Raw genomic sequence first — 26,768 nt, forward strand, 5'->3', positions numbered from 1 at the left:
ATTCACCTGTGTTGTTGTGAGGGGACATGTATGACGATACGTGTTGCTGTCAACAGTTGGGTAAAATTTTCACTGATACTAAAATTCACAGATATGATTTTTTTACATATTGTGAACCAGACAGACAACACTTCACCAGTGTATGTCAAATTTGGCTATAAGTATTGAAGAAAAATAAACAGCAAATTGTGTCATCTGTAGTCACGATACTGCCCTTTCCTGTAAGGAACAGGCAGCCATAAAATTATATATCCTGATTGGACGTAAGGATAAATGATAGATTTGTGACTCTTGTACATGGTGACCTAATTTCTATATCACATTAGTCAGTTTTATTCTGCTTCCTAAGTGGCCTTCCTATGGCTCTGGACCGTAAAAGAAACCAGGTTTCATTTTTCCTGAAGAGGGAACTGGAACATTAGCTGAGATTACCGTATCTGGTGCAGAGGGCCAGCGGTAGAGTTAAAATTGTAAACTATTGTGATTTTTTTTTTTTGTGTATCACCCATACTCTTGGTATTGTGTCACATGCCTGACTATCACCCAAGCACATCAGGCCTAGTTATTGGGGATTTTAGCTGTGTCCTATTCTCTTTTCCGTATTCCTTTTACCAGTCAGCTTTTATTATTATTAAATGTATTGTTCAGGTTTGCACTTTCAGATTGCAGTAATGTACCATGGACCCCCATCTTATGTATAATTTCCTTTTGCATAACTAGACTGGTTCTAAGAATTTTCGTTAGGCCTATTCTGATGTTTTTCCAGTCTGTCTGTTAAGGTAGCCATGGACTGATTAACTGACTCAATACTATGATACAATAAGCTTTCCATCTCAATAGGAGACACTTTTACGTTTTTTTTTTTAATATGACAAATTCAATGCCTATTCTAATTTGGTTTTTAGTTCCTTTTTCTGCTGCTTTAATTTTAATGGACCAGATGTATTTTAAATAATGGAAATACCAGGACTCTCTATTTCTTGTCTTTTGTTCCCACATCTTGATCATTAGCTTTTGCATTGCTAGTCCAACCTGATGCACAATTATTATGATAACATGTATGTGATCCCGCTTTTGAGATATTCTAGATGAGGAATTTAGGAACACCTATGTGTATCATTGAGATAAAATGTGTTTGTCCCATTAGACATGCCACTATGTGTGAGGACATCCATTCAGATAGAATTCCCATGTCGCTATGATGATGAAAGATATGCTCTCACACGGAAACCCAATTGAAGAGACTAGAGGCACTGTTTTGCCTATTGCCTTTGTTTTGTATTGCCTTTGAGAATGACAGTGTATTTCAACACAGAATTGTCCCATGGCGTGTGGCCACTCCTTTGAAGATCGCAGGCCACCTGTTTGCAGTCCCCTTGTTGTACAATGAACTGTTTAAAGCATCGCATTTGCTTCACCAGAAGGCGTTCAACATCAGAAAAGAAGAAGAAGCTGGTTTTGCCACAGTCCCTTGAGATTTCAGTGCAAAAGAGCGCCTGTCATGTGCTGGTTAACCTCTGACAGTGTGCAGTCCCTTGAGATTTCAGTGCAAAAGAGCGCCTGTCATGTGCTGGTTAACCTCTGACAGTGTGCAGTCCCTTGAGCCCCTTGGCCTGAGTTTTGGCCACGCACCCCTTTTTCCCTTGCTTCAACGGAAGTGCAGTGCACCGGAGGATCCCAGAGTAGCAAAAAGGCACTCCATTCTGGTGCCCATGAAAGAGCGGCCTGAGCGTCCTCTGACACTGAATGATGAGTGTTGGAGTCTGAGAATGGTCCCGGGTCTGCACGAGATGATCTGTGCCCATATCTGTAGTGTCTGCCGCAGAGGAGAGATACGGTGCACTGCCTTCAGACATCAAGACTTTTTGAATGAGCTATTAGTATTTGCCAGGAGGGCACTCCAACAGATACTGAACATCAGAGCATGGGAGGTCTGAATCCAAAGGCCCATGCAACGGGAGCAGACTTGATTGGACAATAGAAGACTGCCAGAGAGGCTTTTTTAACGGACTCTGGGCATAGTTGGTTTCACAAGAGGTTTCCGTGTGATTGTATAGACTAAGTGTTAGGAGAATGATTTTATTGTTCTGCTGGCATTATTTTAAAGTAGTATTCTGTTTAGTAAAAGCAGAATAAAGTCCATTTTCTGTGAAAGAGTATCCCCTTTTCACCTCAGAGCATTAATGAGGGTCACCACTGTTTCACTTGAACATATAATGAATTACAGAAATGCATAGGAAGACCTAAAATGTTACTAGATAATTTTAAGATTTACTTTTTGCTTAGGGTTGTGAAAAATTATGATTTCATTTGTAATAGCGGTCACTACTTCGTCTATATGTTCTTAATGATGTGTTTTCTAGTGTTTTTTTAAACATGGCATTGTCTTTTATGGGTGGGATTGTTTTTGCTGCCCAATTCACATCTGTACCCACCTCCCAACCTATGTCTCTTCCTACTTCTACTTTTGTACAGTTTCTGCATCGACACCAGTTAGTAGTGAACATCACTAATTGTTGGGTGTGTGGTCTTATACCACATACTATTTAATCCTGTCATATATGGCCTTTGTGCTACTGCGTGTGTAAGGAGACCTGTCCCGAGAGAGTCGCTAAGTAATAGGATTATGCTTCAGCAACATCTTGATGATTTGATAAATATGGACCTGGACTCAGACTAGTGTGAGTATAGGTTATTGCCTATGTAAGGGCAAAAGGAGCGTCTGTGGTACTGAAAATTCTGGACTCGTGTAATAAACTTTGTCGTAGCATGACGATTTTTATGCATTTCGGGCTATCAATACGCGATATACACTGTTGATGAAAGATCGAAGGAGATGCCTCGCGTCTACAGCATTGAGTCACGTCGAAAGTGTATCAAGTCATAATTCAAAACAGTTGACGACTCTATCATCTAACGGTCCCCGATGAAGGGCCTGATAGCCCGGAATGCATTGGACTGAGAGCAAGTTAATTGAATTGAAATGAATAATATAATAAGTTGAAAAAACATATGAAACGACATTTCATGGATTTATGAATAAAATGAAATCTTTGGATGAATAGAAACCATTGATTGGATTGCATCATTAAATAGAAGGAGTCCTGGGCTTACCAGGAGACTAATTGAGAAGTGCGCCGGGGGATGCTTCCAATGTTTCATTGTGGGCACTACCAGAGATTTACTTTTTAGGACGCCGTTGCCAAGAGACGCCGCCCTGGTAGGCACTCTCGAACTTTAAAAGAAATCAGCAAGACTGTTAAACTTTGATTACGCACACAAACTAGCAGTGCGCTTCATCTCTTCATGTTCAAGGAAGACTGCTGCCTGACTCTACCAGGCATCTCCACACAGGGAGCAGATTTATTTGTGCCAGCTCTCAATGAAATGTATCTTTTGAGCTGGCTGGCTCAATGAGTTAATTACTGGGCTCCATCACCTGGCCGATCAAAGTAGACAATAGGTCCATTTAAGGGAGATAAAGAATCGCCTGCGGTAGCAAGGAGGAGAAGTTGAGACTCTGGCAGCTGAGTAACAGCAACTACTTGTTAAATAAGGTAGATGAAGCTCCCATTTCTAATTATGGTTATGGGCAGACTTTGGTGTCTGTTCCCCAGCAGTTGGTCTCTTTGAATGTTTTGGAGAGCGGAAGCCATCCCAGGTTGGTTGAAACAAGAAGTGGGGTTGTCCCTTTAGTTGGGTAGATGATGTGATTTTCATTTTATATTTGTGGAGTGCACCTTATGCCCGGAGGTGTCAAGGCACTTACCAGTGACCAGTAACTAGGCAACCAAAATAAAATTAGTCATGATTAAACAGCCAAGTTTTCAGAGATTTCCTGAAACGTGACAGAGAGGGTGCTGCTTGAAAATCCTGAGGGAGACTATTCCAATTATGAGCAATGCAGATGATGAGGCTTGTGCCTGCCCAGAAGGACAGTTTTTTAGGGGGATTACCAGATTCTTGCAGAGCTTGAGCGAAGAACCCTGCAAGGTCGTTACCATCTATACCTTTCCTTCAAATTTGTTGGACCTAAGCCATGGAGAGCCTTGTAAGCAATACAAAGGCCCTTGAAAATGACCCGCTTCTTTACAGGAAGCCAATGTAGCCTCCTAATGGCTTGTGTGGCCGAATGGAATCTAGGGACCTACGTCAGCATCCGGGCTGCTGAGTTTTAAAGGATTTGCAGTTTGTTCAGTGTCTTTTTCTGAAGATTTTGATAAAGGCCATTACTATAATCTACTCTGGAAAGGACTAATGCAAAAATAACTGTCTTTAACAAGTCAAAGAGCAAAAATTTAGCAATTTTCTTCATAATGCGCATGATATAAAAGGATGCCAAGATTACTCTCTTCCTTGCTCTTTTAATGTTAATCTATCACCGATGAAGACACCCAGGTTTTTGACCTTCTTAGCTGGTTTGGGAAGAGAGCTGCACTCATCTGGTCCCCAATAAGTTATCCAGAAAGAGATGAAGTTGCCGAATAAGATGACTTCTGTCTTAGAAGAGTTTAGTTTAAGACAGTTATTGTCCATTCATTGGCTGACTATGCTCATACAATTCCGAAAGGTGTTACTCAAATCTGGGCCCTTTTTAGAAAGTAAAACCACAATCTGGGGTTGTCAGCATAGGATACTAAATACAACCCTAAGGACTTGATCAGGGTTGCCAACAATGCAAGATACAGGTTAAACAAAGTTGGGCTCAGCGAGGACCACTGTTGGACCTCGCATGGTAACGAAAATTACTCAGATGTATAAGTTTCAAAGGAAACAGATTGACTGTGATCTGTAAGAAAATAACCCAGCAAGTCCAGGGCTACACCCTCAATCCTTAGGCACTGTAACCAGTCAATCAAAAGGTCATGAATGACAGTATAAAATGCTACAGACAGGTCGAGTGGGATAAAGGCAGCATTGCCGCCCTTATCCACCGAGGCCCTCATTTTCAAATGTGGCAAAGCTAAATTTGCTTTTTGCTCCACCTATCATGGACCTATACACCCACTATTAAAAGCCCCTGCCCAGTCAAGAAGGCTGAGGAGGAGAAGGATTGGAGGATGTATCAGTGGCCTCTGTTTGGATGGTTGAGGGTGCACCCACTCCTAGATTTCAACATCTTACTCTTTGGCCAAATCTATAGAGAAACAATTGTACAAATCCTTTAGTGGGTGTTATGAGTAGAAAATGACATCTTGCACTCCTGTTTAGGAATTTGGACCAGGGATGAAAACTAAAATAAACAGTTGAATCTTCCCTCGATTGACACCTGCTGTGGGATATTCCAGTAGCATTGCCATGTGTAAGACCTACCCTATAAAAAAGGTCTTGCATTAACCACATGAACATGTGTCTATAGACCATACATCAAGATGAAATGGGAACAGCACTGACCCCCCTGACTATTGGACCAGGAACAGGAGCCTGACACTTGCTTTACCATTTGAAAGATCTTTTATGGGTCTTTATCCTGAAACGTTCATCTAGTGCAGGTGGAAGATGTTTTTACATCCTGCCTGGTGCTGTCCAGGATGATTCACAACTGAGCCCTCATAACTTGTGTCAACTCGTTGTCCACCTCCAGTGAAAGGTCACATGTCTTGAGAGGGGTCCCTCGGAGCAGGTTTGACTCGGTGGACAGAGCATGGCCATTTTGCGTTTGGTCGTGGGTATGACCAGAGGGCGGGGCGTGCAGAGAGCAGGGGAAGAGCTCTGCAGCAACACTGGAAAGGATCAGGGATCTATGTGCAGTTGGGACTTTGGGGCATTTGAAGGTGAGAACCTAGGCTCACAACGATTGGTGCATGGATACATGTGACTTACTCCTGGTACAAGAAAAATTCACAGTAAAATCATTTATAATGGAGCAGCCAGTGTCTGGTCAGACCTTCTGCTTAAACTGACCAGGGAATGACAGAAGATGTTCGAGCGTCGGTATGAATGTCTTTTGAAAAGAGGTGTACTAGCTGCTGATTCCCAATGAAATGATTGCATTGAAGAGAAAGAAAACATGCAGAAAATGTTTTTCTTTAATAAATGTGTAGGTGCATTAGGGCAGCATGCATGCATGTTGTCTTCTTTTTAATAAAAAAACGCATTCTTAAATTATTTGATTAGCACCACGCTTTCATTCCCAAGGAATCAATTGCACGAGTGTTCTGAATTCTACTTTATTGAACTATTTGTCATTACTCGGCTGGAGGCAGAGGTAATTTAGGATCATGGAGGGGATTATACTGATGGAAACAACGGTGCATTAGCAGGCTGGGCCACACTAGGGCCTGATCCCTGTCAGGGCCAGCTTTAGGGTGTGTGACCAGTGCAGCCGCACCGGGCGCAGAGCTGGAGGGTGGGGGTGTTGTTTAAGAAATAAGTTGTTGGCTTCAAAGCGCCTGCTGCTATGTGTCTTGTGTGTCCAGCGGTTTTTATGAACAATAACAATGTCAAGATAACTCTGGTGTTTAATGTTCCTACTGGAGACATTTGGAGTTTTGACTCATCAGAAAGTAGTTCAGAGGGTTAATGTACCTGCTGCAAAGAACGTGAACCGTGCAGATCACAGAGCTGTTGTTTAAATGGATAGTTTAGTGGATTACTGCCTTTGTCACAGAGATCCTTTTGTTACATGGATTTCATAAATTACAATCCTAATATCGCACTGTGGCCTATGAACTGCCATCAAAAAACCTGCCTGCAAACTGCAAGGTATAGATCAGAAAGTTATGTTTCCCCCCGTCTTTCTAATGTTGCTAAAAAGGGTTTGTTTCGGAAGAAATAGATTGTTATTAGTAAAGCCATCCCGAACTTCTGTGGAACATTCTAATCCTGAGTTTGTGCTTCTCCAGACTAAATACTGTTAAAATAAACTCCTTACTAGAATGGATGATGTGATTCCTACACCCTGTACTCTTTATTCTCTTACTTAACATTTCATATAGTCGGATTTACAGTACAGCTATATGATTCCTTGCCTCTGTGTGAAATAAAGTGCTCTGACGCTACACTGGTATGAGTAGCGCTATAAAACAAATGAAATGCATGTGAGAGAGAGGCTACGGAGAGATGAGGGGCACTGTTGAGGGTGGTAGTGATGGGACATGGTACGGTGACATAATAGATGATCGCACCCAACGCCACAAGTGCAAAGGTCGGTCCTGAGTGTAAAATTCATCATTTACTTCAGCTCAAGCACTGCCCATGTCTCCAAGTACCTAATGGATTTCTGTTTGCATTCTAGCCCATTCCCGTTCAAAGCTCATCGTGCAGGCTGTTCCTGCAACACTATTTACTGCAGGCACATCATTCGGCGCTTGATTTGCAATATAAAGGAGAAAGCACTCACCAGCACAGAGTACCTGTTTGCCACTAAGTCACTGTTGCACTTTCAAGAAGAACAAGGGAGAACCCTGCCAAAATTATTTTCTAAAGGCCCTAAAACAGGGTCCTATATATTAACCAGGGCAGCGGAACAACCCAAACACAGGTCGGAGAACAGGACCAATGATGTTTTTAACAATTGCTTTTATTATTCATTTTTTTCTTTTTTCTTTTTAGAGTGCACGATTAAGTACAAAGGTGCTACAAAAATGACAATCATTTCATTATATGACCATTGGATAAAACACGCAAACAACTTTCTCTGGATATACAGTCCCACACAAACCGTTCAATCTCACGTTCATAAATACACACTCTCCAATCATACCCATACAGCTAGTCTCTCATTCACAACTCAACAAATAATCACAATATTACATTAATGTCATCTGATGGATGAAAGACAAGATGACAAGCAAATCATCCAATAAAGCAAAGGTGGGGGCAGGAACACAAATAGGACTGAAGATGGACAGAACAATCCTGTTGCCCACAAAAGTAACGCCAATGTGCGTTTCGGTGTCCGGTCCAGTGGCGGACCACACCTTCGTCAGGGCGATGATGTAATACGGAGAGGGGGACAAAACATCTGTGAATTAATGTAATATTGTGATTATTTGTTGAGTTGTGAATGAGAGACTAGCTGTATGGGTATGATTGGAGAGTGTGTATTTATGAACGTGAGATTGAACGGTTTGTGTGGGACTGTATATCCAGAGAAAGTTGTTTGCGTGTTTTATCCAATGGTCATATAATGAAATGATTATCATTTTTGTAGCACCTTTGTACTTAATCGTGCACTCTAAAAAGAAAAAAGAAAAAAATGAATAATAAAAGCAATTGTTAAAACATCATTGGTCCTGTTCTCCGACCTGTGTTTGGGTTGTTCCGCTGCCCTGGTTAATATATAGGACCCTGTTTTAGGGCCTTTAGAAAATAATTTTGGCAGGGTTCTCCCTTGTTCTTCTTGATTGTTTGTTCTTCCCCCGCGAACCTGCCTATATTTTCCCTTTTGGGGGGCCCCCTTCTATTTAACTGTTGTACTTTCGCATTATAATTATTGCACCCTTGCTGAGAGTTGCTGGTATCTCCTGGTAAATGTATTGCTCCCTGCTGAGAGGTGCCTGTACTCTCCTAGTAAATGTATTTCACCGCTGCTGAGAGGTGCTGGTATCTCCTGGTAAATGTATTGCACCCCTGCTGAGAGGTGCAGGTAATTTAAACCTAGTAAATGTATTGCTCCCTTCTGAGAGGTGCCGGTATCTCTTAGTAAATGCATTGCACCCCTGCTGAGGAGTGCCGGTATCTCCTAGTAAATGTATTGCACCCCTGCTGAGAGGCGCAGGTAATCTAATCCTAGAAAATGTATTGCTCCCTGCTGAGAAGTGCTGGTACTCTCCTAGTAAATATATTGCTCCCTGCTGAGAGGTGCCGGTACTCTCCTAGTAAATGTATTGCAACTTTGCTGAATGGGGCCGGTATCTCCTGGTAAATGCATTGCCCCCCTGCCGAGAGGTGCAGGTAATCTAATCCTAGTAAATATATTGCTCCCTGCTGAGAGGTGCCTGTACTCTCCTAGTAAATATATTTCACCACTGCTGAGAGGTGCTGGTATCTCCTAGTAAATGTATTGCACCCCTGCTGAGAGGTGCAGGTAATTTAAACCTAGCAAATGTATTGCTCCCTTCTGAGAGGTGCCGGTATCTCTTAGTAAATGCATTGCACCCCTGCTGAGGAGTGCCGGTATCTCCTAGTAAATGTATTGTACCCCTGCTGAGAAGTGCAGGTAATCTAATCCTAGTAAATGTATTGCACCCCTGCTGAGAGGTGCAGGTAATTTAAACCTAGCAAATGTATTGCTCCCTTCTGAGAGGTGCCGGTATCTCTTAGTAAATGCATTGCACCCCTGCTGAGGAGTGCCGGTATCTCCTGGTAAATGTATTGTACCCCTGCTGAGAAGTGCAGGTAATCTAATCCTAGTAAATGTATTGCACCCCTGCTGAGAGGTGCAGGTAATCTAATCCTAGAAAATGTATTGCACCCCTGCTGAGAGGTGCAGGTAATCTAATCCTAGAAAATGTATTGCTCCCTGCTGAGAAGTGCTGGTACTCTCCTAGTAAATATATTGCTCCCTGCTGAGAGGTGCTGCTACTATCCTAGTAAATATATTGCTCCCTGCTGAGAGGTGCTGCTACTATCCTAGTAAATGTACAGCACCCCCCCCCCGAGAAGTGCATGCACTCTCCTAGTAAATGTATTCCACCCCTACAGAGAAGTGCCAGCACTCTTCTAGTAAATGTATTGCAACCCTTCTGAGAAGTCCTTGCACTCTCCTAGTAATATTGCACCTCTGCCTAGAAGGGCTGGTACTCTCCTAGTAAATGTACTGCATCCCTCCTTAGAAGTGCTTGCACCACTCTCCTAGTAATAGTGCACCCATGTTGAGAGGTGCTTCTACTCTCCTAGTAAATGTCCTGCATAACTCCTGAGAAGTGCGGGTACTCTCCAAGTAAACTTCTTGCAACCCTGCTGAGAAGTGCTGGTACCCTCCCTTTGAAACTAAGGAATATCGTGCACTCAGTACCTGCCTATTTAAAACACTGACATTATTGACAATACAGATATTTACTTTTACTCCTTATCTTAAATATTTTTGTTTTTACGCTCTTTCTTGGGAGATCACGTGGAATACATGCGTGTGTTTTGTGCAATGTGCCAAAGCTTCTTCACAATATACTGCAGGGTGATCATCTGTACAGCCAGATGCTCTTTAATTTAATTAGGGTTCAGACAAGGGAACCACCTGCACGTTTTCACGTTTCTAATGTGGCAAAGAAAATCCCGTTTTTTGTCAAGCTAAATAACAAATCAGCGGAAATAAAATAATGGCCATGACAGTTTATTTGCACATTTCTAGCTCACCTCAAAGGTGTTTACATTTTTGGCAACTGCTGAAGTACGCGGATTGTTTAGTGAATAATAATCTTTCAAATGGATTAATTGACTAACCTACAAGCAAGTTACATGGTAGGATTAGACATGCCTCTCACACTTGCAATATTTTCCAGGCGCTTCTGTCTCATCAGCAGACAAATTCCTTAACGATGCAATATTGGTTGATTAGGGGGAAGTGCTTACAGGGTCTCATAAACCTGCACTGCAGTGCGAAAAGAGGCGCACATTATATCATCAACGCCTCTTTTTAAAGTGGCATGAGCGAAAATTGAACCCTTTCACGATTTGCATTTGCAGCAGGAACAAAATAAAAACAGTTTATTAATAACATGCACAAAATGGGCCCAAAAAACACTTGCGCATGCTGTTCCCATATTATTGGTAAATCACATGCACAATTGGGCGGGTTCAAAACAGTGGATGCAGATTATGCACTGACTTTTTCTGACCTGCCCAGTAGGGTTTTAATGTTCTAATCAGTCACATTATGAAATTCATATTTAAAAGATATCACAATGTAGGACAATGCCCTTTTTTGCCTCATGCTGTATTTTATTTTGGACTGATTTCACTCGCTTTTTGATTGTGCATTGGAACTCCTCTGCCCTTATGTTGAAATTGGCTATAGTCCTAATTGGCATTTTTTATTTACCTATAAGTCCCTAGCCTATGGAATGGCATGAGTGTACCTAAGCACCCATTGTGCCACCCATCACAGTGACAGTGCAAACTTGACTGCAGGCCTACCATTGGAGCCTCGCTGTAAAGTTTTAAAACTACAAATTTGACCTGTCAAAAAAATGCCTTTGACAGGCCTAAACCTTCCATTTAAATATTAATAATTCATCCTTAAATAGGCTATACTGCCAATACGGCTAGTTGCATGGTGTTTAAAAGTGGGACATGTGAAAGTTTAATACTAAATATGCACTTACAGTGGAAAGGCTCAAAAAGTTAGTTTCGCTGTAGCAGGGTTGGCTGTTTCATAGAAAACATAGCAGGGTTGGCTGTTGGGATACAATATTAAATGTAATGTCATCTCCAGCTAGGAAAGAGGTACAAATTCAATTTATAGACTTTTTAAAATAGTTATTACAGGATCAATTCACTGTCGGATTTGTAATAAATATTTTAGGAAAGGTTATTTAAGAAAGCTACATTTTCTTTTCCTAAATCCGCGTAAAGTCGCCTGAAGTAGAATAGCCCCCTTAATGAGGTGTGGAAACGGCTCTCTGATTAGAACAAAGGTTTTGTGTGGGGGGATGTGTTCTGTTCTTCTGGCAGGATGGCCATTTCTGTTGTGCCCAAGAACTTGATTAACTTCATAGAGGCTTGCCCTGTGAAAAGCAAATTTTAGCTCACACCTAGGCAGGGCCTTGGTTGTTCCCCCAGTGAGACAGGCACCAATCTCAGAGGGGGAAGAGCTGGCCCCAGGACTGGTTTGGAGTAACCTCAGAGAAGTGGTTGCTCATTTCTTTGACTTCACCTCTGGGATGGGCAAACAGGCTTTCCACAAGGGAGGAAAAGTTTCAACATTTTGGATTTGGGCACAGAGGGGTACTGTGGGATTGTTTGAAGTATGGCCACCAGGAGCTGCTGCAAAAGTCGGTATGATTACCCCTGGGATCTTTTTCCATGTTGGTTAGAGAGGACCAGGAGTCATCCATAAGCTAGAGCCATGCATAAATGTGACACTCCTGGGCATCCTATTCAGAACACTACTGGGCCTGTGGAAGACAGAAAAAAGTCTTCACCTGCTGATGAGACCTATGAGGAGACCTGAAATGCTGGACCTGCTTCTACTTGAACCCAGGGCAAAGAAGTGGACTCCAAGGGTCAGTTTGCTATCCTCCTCTTAAGTGAGAGGGATACGGACGCTGTGAAAGAAGCTCCTTTTCCTCAAGAGCATAGCTGACCTGTCCCACATGAACCTGCAGAGGATACTGATAGTGGATTCTGCTGCAGTGAGTCTTGACCCCCAAATGTTTTTTCTGAGGTCCTGTGGCCCTTTGGCTGTGTCAGAGCGTATTCCTCCTACCATCTTGAAAACCCAATGACTTAGAAATTTTTCGCTCCAAAGACCTCTGAAGGACTGGGTTGAACTGTCAAAGTCCATCTGAAGGAGGTGCATTACCTCTGGGCCAAAGATTCAGGCTGCTCCTGCTCAGATATTTTCCACAGCAACAAATCCATTTCAGTGGGTATCTGGCATTGTGGAGCCCTGTTCGGCTGTGTGACTAAGTCCACGCCTAGAAATCTTCACTGGGCTAAGGTAACAAAATTGCCAGGGCATTGAAGGACCTTCCCTGAGTGCAAGGCTATTTTTTCTCCTGCCCTGTGTTTTCCTGACAATAGTCTACAGCTTCACCAGGACCTCGCTTGGTTTCTATCCTGCCTCGAAGAGTCCTTTTTGGCCACAGTCTGCTGCATTGCCCCACTGAGAATTATTTACTTCCATTTCAGAGACTAAGGACCTGCTTTAGGTCTTAGCGGTTTTACAGGTGTCCCGCCGCAACGGCATTCTCAAGTACTCTGTCAAGCCCATGGCAGTCCAACTAACGTATTTAAATGTTGTGGCTATGGCAATCTTTCCGCCATGGCGGTCTTCGCTGCTGGCTGACGGTTCTCTGCTGCCGTCGGGCTGGCAGGTGCCCGCCTAACCGATTTAGATGTACAACTTCTGCTGGCAGCGGAGACATGACAGACTGAGGTCCTGCTGGTGTAAATACAAGTACTTATTCTGGCGACAATGGGTTACTGAGCATCGTGGTCAGGGAGCAGCAGCAAAGGAAGGACCTGGACAATGGCGAACAAGATGGATTCCACAATGGGACCCCAAAAAAAGGTGAATTTACACCTCTTTTCCTTCCATTCCACTGACTCACGTATGGCAGTGACCACGTCAGAAGAGGCTAGACGGGAAGGTACACCGTAATCTGGATGGCGGGAAGGTGGGAGGGACTGCCTCTAAAAGCTGCTTCTGGCTTGGCTGCCTTCAACATGAGAGCATAAGTCTTGGTGGAGGCGGCGGGACTGAAGGCAGCCTTTTCTCCCACACCCCAAAAACTCCTTATTCAGGCAGGTGGACAGCCAAGACGGCGAGAGGGAATACTTCCAAAAAAGAAATGGCTGGACCAGTCCCACCAAGATCTAAATCAGGCCCTAAGTCAGAAGGTAAAACTTCTGACCAGAGTGAATCTGGTTTCTGAATCTAAACCACCGTCCATTGCATGCATTGTTAAATTACGCGTAGGTCCCTGTCAAAAGTGTGAGAAGTTGGGTTGTTGGTTGAAGGGGAGGTGTGAGCCCGGTTCAAGGAACAACCACAATCCTTGTCAGGATGAACCACAAAAGTCACTAAATTAACTTGTACTTAACCCTCTGGTAGCTTGGCACAAAAGCAGTCAGATTTAACTTGGAGGTAATGTGTAAAGTATTTAGGCATCACACAAACAGAAATAGGTGATAGCATACCACAAGAAAACTCTCACACCAATTTAGAAAAATAGACTATAATGTAATAAATTATTTGACACAAAACTCCAATCAGTAGAACTGGGGATATTCTTACAAAGCTTTAAGGTAAATATAGCACCTGAAAGCACAAAGAACCACTTGCTGTTATCTGGTTATGCTAGAGCAGGTGAAAGTCACAAGTTCAGGCTGACCATAATGGTGTGCAGGCCAGATACAGGGACCAGGTTAGTCCTGCTGATGGGATTTCCTTCTGTCTGGAATAACTTAGAGACCCTCGCGCACGTTTAGGGGTTTTTAAATGGTTAATTTCAGTATGCCTTTCACCTCAAGGAACGAGACATATCTCACAGAAAGACCTTTCTGTTTATATTTCTCTATTTTTCTCTATGTATTTTTTTAGATCTAGACGTAATTGTGTATATTTAGAATGACATCCCCCAAAAATGTATAAATGCAAATATGATATAGTTAATTTCATAGGCAGAGCCTTGTTTGCCCAAAGTCCTGATGATGCCTAAAATTGTGATAGGCTGAAACGCGTCGACAGTTTTTCGGAAGGCACCTTCTCATAAGAATTTTGTTGAACATATGAAATAAACTGGGAGGAGCTCAAATACAAGGAAAGGTTATAAAAGAATTATACCTTTGGATGCTCCTTTGATTGTTTTGGTGACCTGTTCATAAGGAATGTTCTTTTGTAATTAATTGAAAACATCCTTGTTGATATTATTGTGGGCAAAGAACCCTAAAAAAGTTCAAGGATTTTTTGTGTTAGTTTGTACATAGTAAATTTGTTTGTATATTGTATATATGTGTGTATATATATGTTGAAGTTGTGTATATATATATGAAAAAAATAGAGTACTAACAAAAAAGAAGAGATAATCAACTTTTTGAGAAAGATATGGTTTATTAAATGAAGTATAAAAACCAGCAATTTGATCTGTTTAGATTGTTTTGATTTTTTTTTAATTTGGTGGATTGCAAGCCAGTTGAATGAGTGTAAAAGAAACAAACACATGATTTATTTCCTATAAGAATAACTTTATTGAGGAAGAGATAATTAATGGTATCTGTTCCTAGAAAATATTTGTAAATGCTCCATAGGCATCACTTTTATTACCCTTGTATTGTTTACCCAGATGCCTGTTGGTTAAGTGGGTCCACCCTGTTAATACTGATGACCTTATAATGTAAGCATGACTGACCCCGGGGGTTTGTCCCAGTAAAAAATGTATGTTGCCTGACTCCGTCTAATTAGAATTTGAAGTGTCACTGATCACATAGTCTCACAGACTTAGACCAATGTAGTTTTATTGGCATAAATAAATATAACAAGTTACATAACAATGGAGCCTAGGCGAACACATCCAGCTCCAACGACCTCTCTCTCTCTCACCTCAACATTCCCATGGAACTTGGCTGTGTTACCATGGAACCTTACTATGTCACTTCTCACGAAGCATAAAGACAAATACATAATACACATGACTATACTACACATCTCCCACTTTTGATTTACAACCCTATAGAAAAAACATAATCAATCAACCAGGGACTTGTAAAGTGTGGCTACTCACCCGTGAGGGTCTCAAGGCGCTGTCAATAAATCTTTTAGGTTGCCTCTTTGTGAAAACACTCTTCCTAACTGCTTTGACAAGATTTTTAGACTCAGGTAAGTTGCGTTGCCCCTGGGTGTTTTTTCTAGTGTCAAGAAAAGGCTTGTCGAAATTCAGAGAGCATATTCAAGTGAGGCGAGTTTGTGATAATTCTGAGCAAATTATCAATTGCCAGTGGTGCAACCTGCCCCATGTGGCGAATGGGAATAAAGAAGGTGAAGAGTGTCTCCAAGGAGTTGAGTAAGATGTTACTAGAAATGCAGTAATGAAAAAAAAACAGGGGTAACTTACCCCCGTCTAATAATCCTGTCAAAGCACTTAGGAAGAGTGCAACCATGAGGCAAAAAGGCTGAATGGTTTATACACGTTCTCTGAACCTTACAATTGCAATATAGAACCATATTACACATGTTGGTTTTCATGTTACATGATTTAGTAATTGTTTTTTCTACTCCTTAGAAGCAGTTGGAACATTTGTGAATTATTCGTTTAGTATTGATCGTTTGCCTGCAACCACAAATATGTCTGTCAATGTTGAGGAATGTGCATTTTTGTTGAGGATAATGTGCTAATATTTAAAATTTGTTTTATGAAACAGTGTGTACTATTATAACTCAAAGGGTAAATGTAAAGCAACAGTATAATGAACTTTAATACAAATTCTAAAATGTGTTTTTCTTTTGCAGCGCATTGAGACTATAGAGTAGGTTTAACAAGACATTTATAAAGAGGCAAGATATAGTGCTGACAGGGTTCTGCATTTATAATGTTTATTTCCAAACACTGTATCTATAACATAACATAATGCCATGTAATATAATGAAATGTATTATCATTTTGGACTGACATTATTCAGTGTATTTATTGAATTTCAGAGAAAACAGGACATAGTACAGACAATGGTTGATTAATGAGAGGAATCATGGGATATGCAACAGTGTGATCATTGTATGTTTGAGAATGCATACCTACTTCTGGGAAAATAAATGTGTTAATGCTTCAATTAAATAGTCTATCCAAATATTTCAGTCTTCATTAAAATATTCTATTGACAGATCTTCTTTCGGACACGGAATTTATTTAGCGTGCACTGCATTTTTCAAACTCAATTAAACTTTAAGACAGTGTTAATGTTTTGCAAAGGGTTTCATCCTTCAGCAATTAGTTGATGAGATAAGACGTAGGAGTTTATAATAAGCTCAATTTCTGGTTGAATAATGTTATTCACATATTAAAGTGGCCTAGCAGTCAAAGGGAGAAGTGTGACAAAGGCCGCAGAACACCATGTTTAGGTAGGTGTCCCAAAAGCAAGTCTCACTGTAAGGTAGAGGTGGCCAGGATTACTTTGTTGGAAGTATGGGGATTGGAGGATAAAAAACTCAAATTAGCACAACACTTAAAATAACAAAGAGCATAAGGTCAGAAGTAAATTCACGGTAAAAACAATATTAACTAAATACAAGGTCCAATATTTGTAAGAAAAAAAGCAAACCTGGATGAAGATTGATTTAACCGTAGCAAGGCAGTGGGGGCGACCTTTTAATATGGATGTCTATGGGAAGTAAAGTTGCCCTTTGGGCAATAGTTGAAAAGTCATAAAAATTATGAGGTTTCACTTACTTTTTTTCAATAAAAAACATACTCTATTAAAGGCCGCATGTATGTCTTACAGTTTTACAAAAATAACATCCCCCTATTTTGGAAAAGAAACTTGTGAAGCATGCCCCCTCTAATTCTTTACTATCTAAATATAGGGCCACCTTAACTATCACAAAACCAAAAAAAAGAAGTTTAGTGAAAAAGCTTTCTGAGTGACAGCCTCTGAGTTCTGGAATAATACTGCTCTACCAATAGGATCTGAGCCAACCTTACTTAGAAATAAGAAACAGTTTAAAAATGGGTTTTCTAAGATTTTATGGTCCCTGCTAATGCTTAACTTTGAAACTCTAGCCTGAACTGGTTCGGGCAATTTTGGAGTTGTCTCAACCATCCAAGAATGAAGATATTCAAACCTTTCTAGAGATGATGGAGTTCTATGCTCACTTTGTTCCCAACTTAGGGGCATATTATCAAGAACGGTGTTAAAAAGTTGTCGCCGGTTTAGCAGCACAAAAATGCTGCTAAAGCAGCGACAATGGGCTTGATAATATGCCCTTGAAAATTCCAATAGAAGTCCATGTTCTGGAGTGAACATGGGCTTCTATTGGAATTCTTCAGGGCATATTATCAAGCCCATTATCGCCGCTTTAGCGGCAGTTTTCTGCTGCTAAACCGGCGATCATTTTAATGGTGTCCTTGATAATATGCCCCTAAGCGAGTCGGCCTGCTGCAATGTGAGATCTGCTCAAGAAGGGTGTGCGATTATTTGGTCAGAGGAATGTAGTAAGCAATTTATTGAGCTTAACTAGACACTTGCCTCGGTCCAGGTCTTGAAATGTTGTGTGCCCGGGTTGCTGTGTGTTCTGTACACTTATGCCAGCATCAAAGGTCTCAGAGCTGTGTTGAATAGGGTAAGGAGGAGGTAACTATAGTGTTCGCTTCTAGGTCATTGAGAGGTGTAGAAGAGCATTATTCCACCATTGAAAGAGAAGCTCTTGCAGTTTTTTGGGTTATTCGGAAATGTAGGCAATTCCTGTGGGGAGTGAAGTTTACGGTGTGTACTGACGACAAGCCCTTGTAAGAGGTCTGTATGAAGGGGCGCGACTGCATTTCCACTAGGATTTGCAAATGGCTTGTTGCTTTACAAGAGTTTCAGTTTGTGGTAACCTACTTGCCAGGAGTGGATAACAAAGTGACTGATTGCTTATCTAGGTTGAGTTCCGATGCTAGTGACTGTGAGGAAGTGGATAACTGGTGGAAGGATGATGAAATCAGGGTTTTGCAGTGTTACAGGTGGCTGTGTGTCAGAGGAGGAATGGAGTCAAGAAGTGGAGAAGGATGAGGAGGTGAAAGACTTGATCAAGAATATCTTGTCTGGTGATAGTTCTTGGAAGAAATCAGATCGGTAAGGATGGATCTCAGATTCCATTCTCTGGCAAATACCTCAGATAAAGGAGCAGTGCTGCAGGGCCACCGGTGACATCTCCTTGAACAGCAGACATAAATGACTTCATTTTATGTTTCTTCGCCGGATGTATTTTACCCCCGCCCATTCCCATAGAATTGACAACTCCAGACCACACCACTGTCAGAAATGCTTGTCACCCTTCGCGGACTTCGTACACCTCACTTGGATATGCCCTAAGATTCATCAGTACTGGACGAGTGTTCACTCCACGCTGGGGGAAATATTGTCCATGCAACTTATGCCTACTCCTGAGATTGCACTACTAGTTATGTGGTTAAGTTCCCCAGGAAGGTTCGTAAGCTGGCCGCACTGGGATTCTTTTTGGCTAAACGGGAGATTGCACTTTTATGGGGCAGCAGACGCTCCCCCACTCTCCAATCCTGGTTGAAGAGCCTAGCGTTTTGCAATGTCAATTGTGAGGAATTCAGTACTCTGCTCCCCAGCTCATCCAGATCAGTGGATATCTGGGGCCCATATAAGGAATACATATCCCGGTGTAGGGCGGCACAGGACTCGCAGGTGCTGGTTGGCATTACTCCCGAGGGGGTGGGTTGAATGACCTCTCTGTCTATGAGTGGAGATCTGCATGGGGTGTACCCATTGTACCCCGAAGTCGTACTGTTGTCCGATATGATCCCTCCCTCTGGTGCTTGGGTGCTGCATCTTCATCCTGTACTTATTATGTTGTGATGTGTTTCTGTGCCTGAGGCATTTTTTAATCTTTGACCACGATACATTTCCCTTAGCTGCTAATTTACGTGCATGCGTCTTTGTCTGATCTACCATGATTACATTCCACCATTGCTATTCTATTTATACTCCATTGTATCATTGCTACTTTGTCTATGTATTAAAACCGGAAAAAATAAAGTTTAAAAAAAAATACCTCAGATAAAAACTTGATGACAGCAGTGGTATTGATTTCACTAGTGATCCCATCCTTGTCGCCAATGTGAACTTGGTGAAATACTAAATCCAGAATGCGATGTATGCTAGGAATATAAGCTTTATTCCTCATGAAGAAGCTCCAGCCACCAACACAGGGAGCATCCAGGGTCAACTGCCACTCTCCATCTGGCATTCAACTATATACATTCCACATAGAATTCTCTGCAGCAGCAGAAACTACAATAGAGACAGACAAAGGGTAAAATGAGACAATAATAATGAACTGGAACAAGGATACATCCAAGATGTAAAATATATGCAGCATATTACAGTAGGCCTATGGTTTCAACTGCCTATATCTCTGGTATCATCACAATAAATCCTTGAGGAAGTACTATGAGACTTCTGTAGAGAGAACATGTAGAGCTTTAGAACTGTATCTAAAATACACAAATAAACTTACAAAGGACAAGGGGGTACCTTAACCTGTTACATTGCACTCTCAAAGCTTTTCACTCACTAGCAGGCAAGAGCTGGATACTTATGTCGAACAGTATTCTATCGTTTGGAACAGGCTTGTAGGAAGGCATAGTGAGGAGGCTTGAGGAAATGGAGAAAGTTCAAGGTGATGTAAGTTGTTGGTGAAGAGTAGGGAAGCTGTATCTTTTTTGGATCAAAGCAAGAAGTTTACAGTGCTTCTAAGAAAATTTTCTATGTTCGTCGGCTGTAAAGTTTTATGGTTAGGTGCATCACTCACAACACATGATTCTGCAGTTTTGGTTTGGATGACTTTGGGTCCTGCAAATCACGCAGGATTCTTCAGTACAATATCTTGCGCACTCCTCCTGTGCACACCCAGATAAAAGGGCAAGGGGATAGATGCTACATACATGAAGAGTATCCCTGAGAGCCTGCAACTCCAATATCAGAGAGCCATGGCAAGAGTAGCAGGCAGAGTTCACTAATGCCTCTGGCAGGAGATAGCAGTGCCCTCAGCAAGTCGGAAAATAAGTTCAGTCCAGCTGGGTCTTGGTTGCAAGAAATCATTACTGTTCCCAGCTTCTTGATTCAGAGATGCACAGATTCTCTTTTTGCTCCTAAATCCCTATCAAGATTACTGCAGCATCACATCTTCTTTGTAGCCCTACATGTGTAGGTTCTGTACATGGTACCTATAACGCAGTGAATGTTCTGTCTGTGTGGCCTGAGGGTTCAATCTATGAATGACCTAAAGAAGTCATTTGGAACCCAAAGTAAGTGGATGAGCAAAATCAATGTCTTACTGTTATTTATCTGAGCTGGGATGGGGCAGTGAGATAAATAACGGTGATGGATCAAGCCCTGATCTTTGGACTGGGTAAGAGTGGTCTGCTTAATTCAGACACTCTGTTCATCACCACCCCCTTTTCTGTATCGTTTTTGGCCACTATAGGTGTGGCAGGGTATACTCAGACATGAGTCCCTTTCTCACTGCTCCATCAGGATTCAAGCAAGCCGGGCCGAAGAGGCTGAAATGCCAGAAACCGGTCCCCGGTAGCTTGTCTCCTTTCTGGTGAAGAATTGGCTTGGTAGTTTGGTCTGCCCTGTTCCCATGATGCACTGGGCCAGGGACAGACTAATTTGCATATAGCCAGGCTCTGAGCTGGGATGGGGCAGTGAGATAAATAACGGTGATGGATCAAGCCCTGATCTTTGGACTGGGTAAGAGTGGTCTGCTTAATTCAGACACTCTGTTCATCACCACCCCCTTTTCTGTATCGTTTTTGGCCACTATAGGTGTGGCAGGGTATACTCAGACATGAGTCCCTTTCTCACTGCTCCATCAGGATTCAAGCAAGCCGGGCCGAAGAGGCTGAAATGCCAGAAACCGGTCCCCGGTAGCTTGTCTCCTTTCTGGTGAAGAATTGGCTTGGTAGTTTGGTCTGCCCTGTTCCCATGATGCACTGGGCCAGGGACAGACTAATTTGCATATAGCCAGGTTCTGAGCTGGGATGGGGCAGTGAGATAAATAACGGTGATGGATCAAGCCCTGATCTTTGGACTGGGTAAGAGTGGTCTGCTTAATTCAGACACTCTGTTCATCACCACCCCCTTTTCTGTATCATTTTTGGCCACTATAGGTGTGGCAGGGTATACTCAGACATGAGTCCCTTTCTCACTGCTCCATCAGGATTCAAGCAAGCCGGGCCGAAGAGGCTGAAATGCCAGAAACCGGTCCCCGGTAGCTTGTCTCCTTTCTGGTGAAGAATTGGCTTGGTAGTTTGGTCTGCCCTGTTCCCATGATGCACTGGGCCAGGGACAGACTAATTTGCATATAGCCAGGTTCTGAGCTGGGATGGGGCAGTGAGATAAATAACGGTGATGGATCAAGCCCTGATCTTTGGACTGGGTAAGAGTGGTCTGCTTAATTCAGACACTCTGTTCATCACCACCCCCTTTTCTGTATCGTTTTTGGCCACTATAGGTGTGGCAGGGTATACTCAGACATGAGTCCCTTTCTCACTGCTCCATCAGGATTCAAGCAAGCGGGGCCGAAGAGGCTGAAATGCCAGAAACCGGTCCCCGGTAGCTTGTCTCCTTTCTGGTGAAGAATTGGCTTGGTAGTTTGGTCTGCCCTGTTCCCATGATGCACTGGGCCAGGGACAGACTAATTTGCATATAGCCAGGTTCTGAGCTGGGATGGGGCAGTGAGATAAATAACGGTGATGGATCAAGCCCTGATCTTTGGACTGGGTAAGAGTGGTCTGCTTAATTCAGACACTCTGTTCATCACCACCCCCTTTTCTGTATCGTTTTTGGCCACTATAGGTGTGGCAGGGTATACTCAGACATGAGTCCCTTTCTCACTGCTCCATCAGGATTCAAGCAAGCCGGGCCGAAGAGGCTGAAATGCCAGAAACCGGTCCCCGGTAGCTTGTCTCCTTTCTGGTGAAGAATTGGCTTGGTAGTTTGGTCTGCCCTGTTCCCATGATGCACTGGGCCAGGGACAGACTAATTTGCATATAGCCAGGTTCTGAGCTGGGATGGGGCAGTGAGATAAATAACGGTGATGGATCAAGCCCTGATCTTTGGACTGGGTAAGAGTGGTCTGCTTAATTCAGACACTCTGTTCATCACCACCCCCTTTTCTGTATCGTTTTTGGCCACTATAGGTGTGGCAGGGTATACTCAGACATGAGTCCCTTTCTCACTGCTCCATCAGGATTCAAGCAAGCCGGGCCGAAGAGGCTGAAATGCCAGAAACCGGTCCCCGGTAGCTTGTCTCCTTTCTGGTGAAGAATTGGCTTGGTAGTTTGGTCTGCCCTGTTCCCATGATGCACTGGGCCAGGGACAGACTAATTTGCATATAGCCAGATTCTGAGCTGGGATGGGGCAGTGAGATAAATAACGGTGATGGATCAAGCCCTGATCTTTGGACTGGGTAAGAGTGGTCTGCTTAATTCAGACACTCTGTTCATCACCACCCCCTTTTCTGTATCGTTTTTGGCCACTATAGGTGTGGCAGGGTATACTCAGACATGAGTCCCTTTCTCACTGCTCCATCAGGATTCAAGCAAGCCGGGCCGAAGAGGCTGAAATGCCAGAAACCGGTCCCCGGTAGCTTGTCTCCTTTCTGGTGAAGAATTGGCTTGGTAGTTTGGTCTGCCCTGTTCCCATGATGCACTGGGCCAGGGACAGACTAATTTGCATATAGCCAGGTTCTGAGCTGGGATGGGGCAGTGAGATAAATAACGGTGATGGATCAAGCCCTGATCTTTGGACTGGGTAAGAGTGGTCTGCTTAATTCAGACACTCTGTTCATCACCACCCCCTTTTCTGTATCATTTTTGGCCACTATAGGTGTGGCAGGGTATACTCAGACATGAGTCCCTTTCTCACTGCTCCATCAGGATTCAAGCAAGCCGGGCCGAAGAAGCTGAAATGCCAGAAACCGGTCCCCGGTAGCTTGTCTCCTTTCTGGTGAAGAATTGGCTTGGTAGTTTGGTCTGCCCTGTTCCCATGATGCACTGGGCCAGGGACAGACTAATTTGCATATAGCCAGGTTCTGAGCTGGGATGGGGCAGTGAGATAAATAACGGTGATGGATCAAGCCCTGATCTTTGGACTGGGTAAGAGTGGTCTGCTTAATTCAGACACTCTGTTCATCACCACCCCCTTTTCTGTATCGTTTTTGGCCACTATAGGTGTGGCAGGGTATACTCAGACATGAGTCCCTTTCTCACTTCTCCATCAGGATTCAAGCAAGCCGGGCCGAAGAGGCTGAAATGCCAGAAACCGGTCCCCGGTAGCTTGTCTCCTTTCTGGTGAAGAATTGGCTTGGTAGTTTGGTCTGCCCTGTTCCCATGATGCACTGGGCCAGGGACAGACTAATTTGCATATAGCCAGGTTCTGAGCTGGGATGGGGCAGTGAGATAAATAACGGTGATGGATCAAGCCCTGATCTTTGGACTGGGTAAGAGTGGTCTGCTTAATTCAGACACTCTGTTCATCACCACCCCCTTTTCTGTATCGTTTTTGACCACTATAGGTGTGGCAGGGTATACTCAGACATGAGTCCCTTTCTCACTGCTCCATCAGGATTCAAGCAAGCCGGGCCGAAGAGGCTGAAATGCCAGAAACCGGTCCCCGGTAGCTTGTCTCCTTTCTGGTGAAGAATTGGCTTGGTAGTTTGGTCTGCCCTGTTCCCATGATGCACTGGGCCAGGGACAGACTAATTTGCATATAGCCAGGTTCTGAGCTGGGATGGGGCAGTGAGATAAATAACGGTGATGGATCAAGCCCTGATCTTTGGACTGGGTAAGAGTGGTCCGCTTAATTCAGACACTCTGTTCATCACCACCCCCTTTTCTGTATCGTTTTTGGCCACTATAGGTGTGGCAGGGTATACTCAGACATGAGTCCCTTTCTCACTGCTCCATCAGGATTCAAGCAAGCCGGGCCGAAGAGGCTGAAATGCCAGAAACCGGTCCCCAGTAGCTTGTCTCCTTTCTGGTGAAGAATTGGCTTGGTAGTTTGGTCTGCCCTGTTCCCATGATGCACTGGGCCAGGGACAGACTAATTTGCATATAGCCAGGTTCTGAGCTGGGATGGGGCAGTGAGATAAATAACGGTGATGGATCAAGCCCTGATCTTTGGACTGGGTAAGAGTGGTCTGCTTAATTCAGACACTCTGTTCATCACCACCCCCTTTTCTGTATCGTTTTTGGCCACTATAGGTGTGGCAGGGTATACTCAGACATGAGTCCCTTTCTCACTGCTCCATCAGGATTCAAGCAAGCCGGGCCGAAGAGGCTGAAATGCCAGAAACCGGTCCCCGGTAGCTTGTCTCCTTTCTGGTGAAGAATTGGCTTGGTAGTTTGGTCTGCCCTGTTCCCATGATGCACTGGGCCAGGGACAGACTAATTTGCATATAGCCAGGTTCTGAGCTGGGATGGGGCAGTGAGATAAATAACGGTGATGGATCAAGCCCTGATCTTTGGACTGGGTAAGAGTGGTCTGCTTAATTCAGACACTCTGTTCATCACCACCCCCTTTTCTGTATCGTTTTTGGCCACTATAGGTGTGGCAGGGTATACTCAGACATGAGTCCCTTTCTCACTGCTCCATCAGGATTCAAGCAAGCCGGGCCGAAGAGGCTGAAATGCCAGAAACCGGTCCCCGGTAGCTTGTCTCCTTTCTGGTGAAGAATTGGCTTGGTAGTTTGGTCTGCCCTGTTCCCATGATGCACTGGGCCAGGGACAGACTAATTTGCATATAGCCAGGTTCAGAGCTGGGATGGGGCAGTGAGATAAATAACGGTGATGGATCAAGCCCTGATTTTTGGACTGGGTAAGAGTGGTCTGCTTAATTCAGACACTCTGTTCATCACCACCCCCTTTTCTGTATCGTTTTTGGCCACTATAGGTGTGGCAGGGTATAATCAGACATGAGTCCCTTTCTCACTGCTCCATCTGGATTCAAGCTAGCCGGGCCGAAGAGGCTGAAATGCCAGAAACCGGTCCCCGGTAGCTTGTCTCCTTTCTGGTGAAGAATTGGCTTGGTAGTTTGGTCTGCCCTGTTCCCATGATGCACTGGGCCAGGGACAGACTAATTTGCATATAGCCAGGTTCTGAGCTGGGATGGGGCAGTGAGATAAATAACGGTGATGGATCAAGCCCTGATCTTTGGACTGGGTAAGAGTGGTCTGCTTAATTCAGACACTCTGTTCATCACCACCCCCCTTTTCTGAATCATTTTGTCCACCATAAGCGTGAAAGGGTATACTCAGATGTGAGTCCCTTGCTCATTGCACCATCAGGATTCAAGCAAGCCGGGCCGACGACGGCTGAAATGCCAGAAACCGGTCCCTGGAAGCTTGTTTCCTTCCCAGTATAAGAATTGGCTTGGTAGTTTGGTTTGCCCTGTTCCCATCATGCACTGGGCCAGGGACAGACTAATTTGCATATAGCAAGGTTCTGAGCTGGGATAGGGCAGTGAGATAAATAACGGTGATGGATCAAGCCCTGATCTTTGGACTGGGTAAGAGTGGTCTGCTTAATTCAGACACTCTGTTCATCACCACCCCCTTTTCTGTATTGTTTTTGGCCACTATATGTGGGGCAGGGTATACTCAGACATGAGTCCCTTTCTCACTGCTCCATCAGGATTCAAGCAAGCCGGGCCGAAGAGGCTGAAATGCCAGAAACCGGTCCCCGGTAGCTTGTCTCCTTTCTGGTGAAGAATTGGCTTGGTAGTTTGGTCTGCCCTGTTCCCATGATGCACTGGGCCAGGGACAGACCAATTTGCATATAGCCAGGTTCTGAGCTGGGATGGGGCAGTGAGATAAATAACGGTGATGGATCAAGCCCTGATCTTTGGACTGGGTAAGAGTGGTCTGCTTAATTCAGACACTCTGTTCATCACCACCCCCTTTTCTGTATCGTTTTTGGCCACTATAGGTGTGGCAGGGTATACTCAGACATGAGTCCCTTTCTCACTGCTCCATCAGGATTCAAGCAAGCCGGGCCGAAGAGGCTGAAATGCCAGAAACCGGTCCCCGGTAGCTTGTCTCCTTTCTGGTGAAGAATTGGCTTGGTAGTTTGGTCTGCCCTGTTCCCATGATGCACTGGGCCAGGGACAGACTAATTTGCATATAGCCAGGTTCTGAGCTGGGATGGGGCAGTGAGATAAATAACGGTGATGGATCAAGCCCTGATCTTTGGACTGGGTAAGAGTGGTCTGCTTAATTCAGACACTCTGTTCATCACCACCCCCTTTTCTGTATCGTTTTTAGCCACTATAGGTGTGGCAGGGTATACTCAGACATGAGTCCCTTTCTCACTGCTCCATCAGGATTCAAGCAAGCCGGGCCGAAGAGGCTGAAATGCCAGAAACCGGTCTCCGGT

Source organism: Lissotriton helveticus, chromosome 4_1, assembly GCF_964261635.1.
Source record: "Lissotriton helveticus chromosome 4_1, aLisHel1.1, whole genome shotgun sequence".
In the NCBI taxonomy this organism is placed as follows: Eukaryota; Metazoa; Chordata; class Amphibia; order Caudata; family Salamandridae; genus Lissotriton; species Lissotriton helveticus.